We start from the raw sequence: 11,981 nt of genomic DNA, 5'->3' as shown, positions 1-11,981 counted from the left end.
TTGTTGTCTCCTCATCCTTGATTTGTTATTCAATTCACAAAACCACTTCATTAAGATATTTGCAATACCCTTTGTGAACACCGAAAGTAAAACTTAAAACATAAAAAGAAAATCTCAATCTTTTCTTTATTAATCATAGTTGTTGATTTACTAATTTTTATTTTTAGCTTTTATAAACGCAAAACCTTAATTTATTATCTTCACACCCACAGGATTACTAGCTGGGAAAGTCCCTTTTGTTGTTGACAAATCAATGAATATTGGTCGGGAAGAATCTGAAAAGTATATCCATTTGCTGTATGGTAAGTTTTTGGTCTTGTTTATTTAATTTTTTTTTTTTAAGCATGAATGCATGAGATTACCTCTAATTGATTATGCATCTCATTGTTTTGAGGGAAATAAAGCTAGTACTGAATTTTGTTTTTAGATATATACTATTGCAAGTTTGCAACATGGAATGTCATTTATTTTAGTTTCGTTTACTAAAACAAATTAACTCTACATTCTCTTCCTTCCAAGCTTGTTCTCAAACTCACCGATCAACTCTGGTTATCCTCAACCTAGGGCTGGCAAATTCTCCCGAACCAAACCGTACCAACCGAATCCGAGCCGAGCCAAGTGAATTGGTAGCCGAAAACTTGGTAACCGAAGTCTTGGTACGGTACAACCGTACCGACTCCACATACACGGTACGGTAATGGTTTCAATTTTCACATATACATGGTATACCGTACCGTACCGAATACATGTATTATACTCATATTTTTTTAATTTTTTATTCTTTGTTCTTCTTCTTCTCTCTTCTGAGTCTTCTCTCTTCTCTTTCTTCTTTCTCTACTTCTTTTTAGTTTTTTATTCTCTCTCTTCTGAGTCTTCTCTCTTCTCTTTCTTCTTTCTCTTCTTCTTTTTAGTTTTTTATTCTTCTCTTTCTCTCTTCTCTCTTCTCTTTCTTCCTTTTCCCCGTCTCTTCTGTCTCTCTTCTTATCTTCATCTTTTTAGTTTTCTCTCTTCTCTCTTCTCTCTTCTCTCTTCTCTCTTCTCTCTCTTCTTTCTTTTCCCGTCTCGATCTTCTGTTTCTTCTTCTTCTTCTTCTTCTTCTTCTTCTTCTTTCCCATCCCTTCTGAGTTCTGATTCTTATCTTTTTCTTCTTTCAAGGTCATTTCTTCTCTTTCTTCTTTCACCTCAGTCTCTCTCTCGAATCCAAGCGCGATCTGGGTGGTGGTGGAGGGATGGCAGTGGTGTTGGTGGTGTCGGGTGGTTGGGGTTGATTATGCAAGATCTGGGCTTGCCTTGCGTAGCAGGCTCAATTCATAGGCTCTGGCCAGATCGTGGCCCAATCCTGAACTCGGTTGGAGGCCCAACCAACCGATACCAACCGATACCAACCGATACCGAGAAGTTGGTAACCGAAGTCTTGGTACCGGTAATGGTACTTCATTTTGTGTACCAATAAGCTTTGGTACGGTAGGTGGTTTTAGACTTGAAGGCCCGGTACCGTACCGAACCCAGCCCTACCTCAACCTGTCGTACGCGTCCGTGACCACAAATAGCTTGGCCTTCCTTTTTTTTTTTTTTTGACTTTGTCAAGGGGAACCCAAAGGCTTCCTAGGCCCAAGATAAACCCCTTCAGCGCATGTGAAATGCTCCAACTATGCATTGCAGCACAGTGCCTGCCCACTTTGACAGCTTCGGGGTTCGAACCTAGGTTGGGGAGCACACCCAACTAGGCAAGAACCACTAGGCCACTTGCAGTGGTTATAGCTTGGCCTTCCTATTGTAGTCTTGTCTTGTAACTACAGTTATATATCATCTGATACAACCAAATTTAAGCCAATAATTAAATGCCAAGTTGTTAATAGTTCCTTTATTTTATTTAAAATGAATGGCATGTTTCTACAGTTAGCTTAAGTTATTATTTATTTCTCACCTTAATACTGCTGTTGTGCATCTTCGACAAACCCCAAAGCTATGCAAAAGCTTAGTCTCCAGATGAAGCTGCTGGGTTTTGGCAATTTCCCTGACAAGAGGACTCGTGGTAAGCTTTTGATTTTTATTTTTTTTTCCTTTTGTGGTATGGTTTCTGAGGAAAATTATCTTGATTTTCTCAGGTTTTGAGCAAAGACTATATTTTTTGTGTGTATTTACACCTACATTCTTATTTTATTTTAGCCAAAGATAATTTCATTTTCAAACTGTTTTGACTTTGGTTTATGTGCTAAGGTATCGTTCTTCTATTTGGTACATATCATAATTTAATTTGAAAAGCTTTGTATTGGAATTAAATGTTCAGAGTGGAATCTTTACCTTAGTTTTAGTTTTTGGTGTTTGTGGATCCTTCTATTCCATCTGGTTAATGGAATATAGTTCCCATTTGCTTTGTTTTGCTCATTGTTCTAAGTTCTCTCTAGTTTCTAGAATGAACATCTACTATTCTTGAAGTCAGTTGCTACTAAATAGTTACGAGTTCTAATAATTTTTGACTAGTTCTTGTGTCTTGGATGAAATATTGTGCCAAAATTGTTTCTATTTTTTTTTTTAATCTTTTTGAAAAGAAATATATTTTATCAAAAAGAAGATGAATACAAACACAGTGGACAAGGAGTCCACAGAACAGAGATGCAGCAGAGCTCAAAAGAAAATCAACATATATAATCCAAGACCCCTCACAACACCCAAAAGAGGGAAAACAAAAATAGAGTACTCCAAAACTGCTGCTGCTTACCCATCCCTTAAAATACAAGAGAACTAATCTAGAAACTACAATCTTTTTGAAGCCTCAGAAACTGAAGACTTTACTTTATTTTTAAGTTTTTGGTATCTGCAGATCCATCCACTCCATTGAGTATAATTTCAAACAACCTATGCAAAGTTCAGACTTCAATAGAATTTCTTAAAGGTCACATAGGTCCAACATACTTTTCTTTGTTTTGGTCATCTTTCTAGGTTTCTCTTCTAGTTTCTGGAATGAACATCTACTATTCTTGAAAGTCAGTTGCTTTCAAATAGTTAAGAGGTCTAATTTAATTGTTTTGGGAAAAAAATGTTTTGATAGATATTATTTGGCACAATCCTTCAATGCCATTCCTTTGTTTTCTTTATTTTGTTCTGTTTACCGAAAATTAACCCTCCATTCTCTTCCTTCCAATCTTGTTCTCAACTCACCGAACAACTCTTAGTTATCCTCAACCTGTTCTCCTTCACATAAAAAGAATAGCTTGGCCTCTTCATCGTGGTCTTGTCTTATAGCTACAGTTAACTTCCGTCAGATACAACTAAAATTTTTAACAAATTACATATAAGTTATTGACAAAAAATGACATAACAAATACATCCTTTAAAGATTGAATTAAACATATAAGGACTAAATCTTACAAATAAGGACAATGTGTTCTCCACTTGCCACATGTTATGAGTTAATTTACCTTTTTACCCTTAACTACTTCTCTTCTAATCCTTTTATAATGATTAAATCTTACAAATAAGGACAATCTGCTCTCTACTTATCAAATGTCATGAGTTAATTTACTTTTTTACCCTTAATTACTTATTTTGACTTCTAATTCTTTTATTTATTTATTTTTCTTCTGAAAATAATCCATTTATGTTATTTATTTTTTTCCTTGAGAATAATATGTTTATATTACTTTTTTTTTTTCCTTGAGAATAATTTCTTTATGTTACTTCACAAGACCTCACTCTCTTACTACTCTAATCTCATCGCCTAATCCTACTATTGCACTCATCCATTCCTGCTACTGCACTCGCTGCACTCATACTCGTCAAGTTCTGCTACTGCACTTGTACTCATGTCCAGTTCTGCTACTCATGTTCCTCTACTGCACTTGTGATTGTCTAATCCTACTACTACACTCATCTAATCCTGCTACTGCACTCGCTACACTCATACTCCATCTAGTCCTGCAACTGCCCTCGTACTCGTGTTCTGCTACTGCACTCGTCATCGTCCAATCCTGCTACTGCACTTGTCATCGCCTAATCCTGCTACTGCACTTGTCATCCCCTAATCCTGCTACTGCACTCGTCCAATCCTGTTACTACACTCGATGCACTCATACTCATCCAATCCTTTTACACGTTGCTAAGAGAGAGAATCTCAGAGCTCTTCGTTAAACTTCTTTTTCTTATTTATTGCTGAACGTATTCTCAGTTCAGTAGCAGCTTCATTTATAGTAACATGAGCAGTAGTAGTAGCAAGAGCAGTTGAACGTGTCCTCGGTTTAGTAGCAGTAGTAGGATACTTTTTCTTCTTTATTGCTGATCGTGTCCTTGGTTCAGTAGCAGCTTCATTTGCAGTAGCAGGAGCAGGAGCAGAAACAATTAGATATGTCAATAAGCAGTAGTAGGATTCTTTTTCTTCTTTATTGAATTATTGCTGAACATGTTTTTGGTTCAATAGCAGCTTCATTTACAGTAGCAGTAGCAGGAACATGAGTAGTAGCAATTAGATCTGTCCATCCATGAATGAAATTAAAAACATTGAAAATCGCATCATTCCCACAGCAAAATTGCTAGAGCAATAGCAGGATCACCCTTTTGCACCTACACACAGTAGCATAAAGTTCATCAGATCATCTTTGTCCATAGAATATTGCATTAGGCGCTGCATGTGGTATCCAAGAGCTGAATAATAGTTTTTTCCACCCTCTCCACCTTTCGTCTTCTTCCTCTACCCTCTCCGCCTTTCTTGTTCTCATTGATCTATTCATCTTTCTTTCTCATTATTCTGGGCATACCCAAAGAAATGATTTTAATTAATCAAATGAATTTTCCCCAAAACTCTTTTGTGAAAATTCTAGTTTGGATCCAAATAAAAAATAAAATGAATCTTGTTGATCTTACTGTTTGGTCATGAGATAAAATGAATTTCATAGAAAGAGGGCATTAACAAATCATATAGCAAAAGCCATTATAGATTTTTTTTACATAGAAACAGGGCATCACAGCTGCAAAGAACAGACCAACATACAATCACAAAAATCCTATCTTTCTACATAGCGCTAAATTCCCAAAACAAAAAGAATCAGTCTTGAAGAAAACCACAAAATGGGCTCCCAGAAAACTATTAAAATCAAAGAACCCACTAAAAAAAAGTACATTAGAAAACAAGTTTCATAGTATTGGGTTTTGATTTTGAATTGTGTTTCTCCTGGGTTTTGTTTCTTTGGCCTAGATTGATTTTATTTTCTAGGTCTTGCATTGCTCAAAGGGATGACCTTGAGTATTTTGAAAATCCAATGAGAGTACTGCAAAGACTGAAATTTTGGGACCTAAGAAAAATGACATAGCAATTGGATTTTGATTGCTTAAGCTATCTTAGATTGTTGGGCGATAGCTAGACTGTTGAACTATGACCAGCTGCAATTATATATTGAGAATACCAGCTCATTAAGATTGAAAAACCCAGCTCCAAACCTCAAATTTCCCAAATTAAAACCCAGTTTCAAACAACCCATCTCCTTCAAGATCCAAATATATTCCCAAACAGAGGAAACCCACCTCCGAATACTCAACCTCAATCAAAATCCAATACATGGGTGAAAATGGAGAAAACCCACCTCTAGATCCGAATCTGAAACCAACCCTTGCATCTCCATCTAAATGCGAATTGATACCTTTGTAATTAAGGTAGGTGGTATTGAGAATTAGCTCTCTTGATGAACCAAGTGTAGATTCTCCACCATTCTTTGTAACTCCCATTGCACCGCCGAGCTCTCTCTTCTTCTTCTTGTCGATTCCCCGTATCAGCAACTCCCGCTTCTCCTCGTAACCTACATCGCTGTGTGAGAAAGCCAAAATCAAAGCTTCTGCTTTGGAAATAAGCAGAATGAAGAAAAGTGAAAGTGAGAAGGTGGAAGGATGGTTACGGTGGAAATCGTTCGAGGTCGTTTTATTCGATGAGGTCTGGGCGCTTGCTTAGTGATAAAACTGTCACGCCCCGAATTTTGAATAAACAATTCAAATCTGAAACATGAATAATAACTATTACAAATAAACGTCCTAAATTTTTTTCTCAAAACAACCACACTTCACACCTCTCAATAATACAATAAAACAATTTCTCAAGTTAATTGTTACAGCACACTCTCACCAAATCAATTTGTAAGGCTCAAATGAGCATAACTCACCTCACTATTACAATCACTGTAAAACTATAACAATTACTCTAACCCGCACGATCACCGTCCTGATTCTCCTAACCTGCAGGATTACCCGCTACACAATTTAAATAGTGTACCGGGATTGCAACAACACCAAACCCGGTAAGCTTTTGACAGCTCGTGAGTAAATAAGAAGGAAATGTTGATTTTAAATCATATTTCTTCTAACTCAAGTAAACATCCAACAATCTCAACATCTGTAAGGAAACATCAAACCAAAACACGGAAAATCCACAACGAATACATTTCCACAATCCTCTAATCCACAATATCTCTACTTTGGTCCATCCCAACTGTTTGGATCCAACTATATCTCGGTTATTATTTAACCGGCGGTCTTCGGACTTTTGCCCTGTCCTCAGAGCACTACATCTCGGTTATTATTTAACCGGCGGTCTTCGGACTTTTCCCTTGTCCTCAGAGCACTACATCTCGGTTATTATTTAACCGGCGGTCTTCGGACTTTTCCCCTGTCCTCAAAGCACTACATCTCGGTTATTATCTAACCGGCGGTCTTCGGACTCCCAGTCCTCAGAGCACTACATCTCGGTTATTATCTAACCGGCGGTCTTCGGACTCCCAGTCCTCAGAGCACTACAATTCTACCCTCTAATCAACTCAGAAGGTCAACATGATTATCACACACATTTATCGGTTAACATCATCATAAACAATCATGGTAATTTCCAATACAATATCATATCTCAACCAAATTATCATAATTCCACGCCCACCTCAATGTCACACCATTCCATATATATATCCACGTAAATATATATATTTATATATATATATATATATACGTAATCATCCGCACAGGGATAATCACTAATACCAACTATAAATCACACAAGAAAATTAGGAAATTCATTTTGTATAATTAAAACATTTTACTTACCTATGGACCGTAGTTGATCAAGTCCATATGATTAAAAACAAATATTTATTCCATAAATATTTTTCACACAATTACGACAAAATAAATTAATTAAAAGTGCTCGGTTCGTAATATGAACCGCGTGAGGTTTACTCACCTCTAAATTCCCGCTGCGTCTTCTTAACCACTCAAACAACGATTCACCATCGTCCGCCAAATCAATCCATCGATCACCTAATCCAATGTGACTTGAATTTAGCCCATAACTCAAAAACATACTTAAATGACAATCCCACTGTCGGATTCCAAATTATACCAAAATCCAACGGACGGATTCTCACGAATCGCCTCCCGAATCAATGTTTTGTAATTATACGAAGATCCAACGGTCGGATATTCACTCATGACCACACAAAGTCACTGGGACAGTCATACGATCAATATATCAAAACTACAAGTCCATCAGACGGTCCGATCTTCACATATCACAAATCGAACGATCGAACTCGATCAAAAACGTAAAAATTCATAACTTAATCATACGATCTCCAAAAATTATGAATTATATATGCAAACGATCGTATCGACACGTAGAACACAAAAATGGACAGAAACAGTCGTTGGGGTGGCCGGAGGTTGCCGGAAACCACCATCACAGTAGCGGCACCGCCGCCCATCCAAAGTCAAAATTAGACAGAACTTACAACATGAAAGTTCTTCATCCTAACTCCAATTGCAACTTTCATAACTACACCAAAATCAAAATTCAAGTCTAGAGGCTGAAATTTACCTCAAGAAGTGTAATACCCCGAAAAATCCAAATTAATTTCCGATGACATTTTAGAATGATTTCGTAGTCATGGAAGGAAGTACGAAGCTTTAAGGAGTTGTGGATTTAGCTCGAACAATTTTATTTCGAAATCGTATGTGATTTAGGGGGTCTCAAAAAGTGACTTTTTTATGTACCTAATTTGGGAAAACTTCCTTCACGAAAGTTGTAGAGCTCGTCGATACGATCGCGTGCATATGTGGAACGCAAAAATTGGAGCTTGTATGAATTAGTTATGATTTTTTGAAAAAGTTCCAATTTAGTATAAATATTCCATTTTCGGAAATTCCGAAAATCATTTTCAGAAAATCAAATTTCGATCGGCTGCAGCCCTCCCCGCCGGAAATCGCCAGTTTTCTTCTCCAACGATTTTCTCCCTCCTCAGGAGAGCATTTGAGGTGAAACAAAGCCCAGAATAGATCGCCGCTTCCCCACGAACAGCCTGGTGCCCTCATCTCCTCCTCAGACTGCGGCTTCACGGCGGTGGAGCTCGGTTTCGATTTAAACCCGAAATCGAATCAACGCCGATATCTCACTTTTACGGCCACCATTCTTCGATTTCTTTGGCTTATTGAACTCGCCTTGAGCTTCTGAACACATTATGCGAAGGATCGGGCCAAGTTGTTGAAGTTTTTACGTTGATCGGAGCTTCGCCGGTTTCTGGAAATTTTCCGGCCAAACCGTGGATTCTAGGTAACTTTTCGACCACTTCCGTTCATTTTCAGACTTTGTGCTAGTTAGGAAAGTGGTTGCGCTTGATGAAAGGAAGAGGAACAGCCAGGCCCCGACACCATTGGCGGTGGTCGGCGGCGGCTCTGTCCAAACTCTGGCGGCCCTTTTCCGGCCACCTCCGGGGGTCACAAATTTGGTTTCTTTACATTTTTAGATTCTACATTTCAATACAATCATTTCGATATATTATAGGCATTTTTTGGATATCGTATGATTTAGTTATGAATTTTTACGGTTTCGATCGATTTCGATAATCCAATTAATGTTTTTTGAAGATCGGAGCGTCCGATGGACTTGTAGTTTTGATATGTTGATCGTATGACTGTCCCGGTGACTTTGTGAGGTCACGGGCGAAGATCCCACCGTTGGATCTTTGTATAATTGTGAATTAGAGATTTAGAAGGCGATTCGTGAGAATCCGACCGTCGGATTTTCATGAAATTTTGTGGAGATGTTTATAAGGACGATTCAGGAAGATCCGACCGTTGGATCTTCGTGATAATTTTGGGGGATGATCCTATGGGCGATCCGTGAGGATCCGACCGTTGGATCATCATATAATTTCGATCCGACCGTTGGATCGTCTTTATTTTAATTATGAGTTGTTGGCTAAGTTATGATCATATTGGATTTAGGTGATTGACGGTCTTCCTTGGTGAGCGGTTTTGGCGTGTTTTGTGAAATTGAAGACGCAGCGGGATTAGAGGTGAGTAAACCTCACCTGGTTCATATTACGAACCGAGCACTTTTAAATTAATTTATTTTGTCGTAATTGTGTGAAAAATATTTATGGAATAAATATTTGTTTTTAATCACATGGACTTGATCAGCTACGGTCCTTAGGTAAGTAAAATGTTTTAATTATACAAAATGAATTTCCTGATTTTCTTGTGTGATTTATAATTGGTATTAGTGATTATCCATGTGCGGATGATTACGTATATATATATATATTTACGTGGGTATATATATGGAATGGTGTGACATTGAGGTGGGTGTGGAATTATGATAATTTGGTTGAGATATGATATTGTATTGGAAATTACCATGATTGTTTATGATGATGTTAACCGATAAATGTGTGTGATAATCATGTTGATCTTCTGAGTTGATTAGAGGGTAGAATTGTAGTGCTCTGAGGACTGGGAGTCCGAAGACCTCCGGTTAGATAATAACCGAGATGCATGTAGTGCTCTGAGGACTGGGAGTCCGAAGATCGCCGGTTAGATAATAACCGAGATGTAGTGCTCTGAGGACAGGGGAAAAGTCCGAAGACCGCCGGTTAAATAATAACCGAGATGTAGTGCTCTGAGGACTGGGAGTCCGAAGACCGCCGGTTAGATAATAACCGAGATGTAGTGCTCTGAGGACAAGGGAAAAGTCCGAAGACCGCCGGTTAAATAATAACCGAGATATAGTTGGATCCAAATAGTTGGGATGGACCAAAGTAGTGATATTGTGGATTAAAGGATTGTGGAAATGTATTCGTTGTGGATTTTCCGTGTTTTGGTTTGATGTTTCCTTACAGATGTTGAGATTGTTGGTTGTTTACTTGAGTTAAAAGAAATATGATTTAAAATCAACATTTCCTTCTTATTTACTCACGAGCTGTCAAAAGCTTACCGGGTTTGGTGTTGTTGCAATCTCGGTACACTATTCAAATTGTGTAGCGGGTAATCCTACAGGTCAGGAGAATCGAGAAGGTGATCAGGCTGCTTAGAGTAGTGAGATTGGAGTTACAGCTTTAGTGTGAGGTTGTTATACTCATTGAGCTTACATTTAAATTTGGTGAGAGCGTGTTGTATTATTAAATTCTTGAGGATTTGGTTTATGTATTAGTGAGTGAGGCTAGATGTGTTTATATCTAAGAAAAAAATTCAGAACGATTATTTGATTAAGTTGTTTATTTCATGTTTCGGATTTGAATTTATTATTCAAAATTCGGGGCGTGACAAGAAGAAAGAGGCCGAAATCGCCCAAAATCGCTCAAATCCGAAATTCGTCTTCCTCGGTTTGAATCGAGATGTGAAACTTGGTCAGTTTGTAGAGCATGGCAAGGCGAACAAAGCCCAGTTGGTCTCCCCTCCTACTTTTGCCGGAGTTGGCCGGAATTTGAAGTAATGCCAGAAAAGTGGTCTGACCTTCTTTGCTTCGATTCGTTGTCTATGGTGAATGATCGGATGCAAGGCATATATAAATGGAAAGCTGGTTTCAAGACGAAGAGATTGATATCAATTTCATGGCCATAGGTGGCCGGATGAAGTCGTGGCGACGCCGTGAAGCCAAGGCAGCGATTTCCGTCGGTTTTTTGAGAGAGAGTTGCAGTTTCCAAAATTGGAAACTGAATGTATTTTTGGAAAATTACCAAAAATGGAAGCTTTTATAATAAACTGGAAACTTTTTCAAAAAATCATAATTAATTCATACGAACTCCGATTTTTGCGTTCCACATATGCACGCGATCGTATCGATGAGCTCTACAACTTTCATGAAGGAAGTTTTCCCAAATTCGGTACGTATAAAAAGTCACTTTTTGAGACGCCCCTAAATAACGTACGATTTCGAAATAAAATTGTTCGAGCTAAATTCACAACTCCTCAAAGCTTCGTACTTCCTTCCATGACTACGAAATCATTTCCAAAATGTCCCCGAAAAATAAATTGAATTTTCGGGGTATTACAAAACGATGCTTTTTATATGCCGCAACGGTGCTGCTACCTGAGCCTTATCGTCGCCGTCGTCGGTGTACTTTCTTTTCCGGCTTTCTAGAATAATCGGAGATTCGGCCATGGCAGCTAAGCCGCTAGGGTTTTGGGTAGCATTTGAGCTCTGGGTTTTGGATATTTGGTCAGTGGTAATACCCGTAAATTATGATGAAACTCGAGCATTTTGGTCATTTTTCATTAAAATTAAATGTTATGCTTGCATCATTTGGCTTTTGGGTCTGGGCTTATGTCCTTATTTGTATAAATCTTTTTGAAAGTGAGTTTTCTATATTTACATCTTTGGTCATGTGCTACTATGTAATTTATCTTTTATTAAATGGCTCATTTACATATGGTAACCAGCCAACATGAAATAACTTCAATTGCAAGTTTATTAAAAGGATCCAGTCGGGTTGTTTGTGATTAACGTATACCTGGTCTTTTTAGGAATTTAACGTCTAAATGGGTCCAGACCGTGAAGCTGTGACCCGTTTAAATGAGTTATCGAATTCAATATGACATAATCTTTTCTCTTTTTTTTTGTTAGGGAAAATGAATCAGGTTCCAAAATATTACGACGTCACAGCGTCAAGGTAGGGGGTTTCAAGAAACCACTCATAGTACAAGTACAAGTACAATACAGACTGCGCAAAGCAGCC

General features: G+C 38.0%; 1 long non-coding RNA gene across 1 annotated transcript; it reads left to right on the top strand.

Moving 5' to 3' along the window:
• Nucleotides 1–7,508: 7,508 nt before the first annotated feature.
• On the top strand, nucleotides 7,509–11,598 carry LOC121051246. Its single transcript, XR_005805391.1, has 3 exons — nucleotides 7,509–8,578; nucleotides 9,253–9,323; nucleotides 10,288–11,598. It is a non-coding gene; the product is annotated as an uncharacterized LOC121051246 (long non-coding RNA).
• Nucleotides 11,599–11,981: the final 383 nt, after the last annotated feature.

This window comes from Rosa chinensis, chromosome 1, assembly GCF_002994745.2.
Source record: "Rosa chinensis cultivar Old Blush chromosome 1, RchiOBHm-V2, whole genome shotgun sequence".
Lineage (NCBI taxonomy): Eukaryota > Viridiplantae > Streptophyta > Magnoliopsida > Rosales > Rosaceae > Rosa > Rosa chinensis.
Note: the sequence above shows the minus strand (reverse complement) of the source record. Positions and strands in the feature narration are given on the sequence as shown.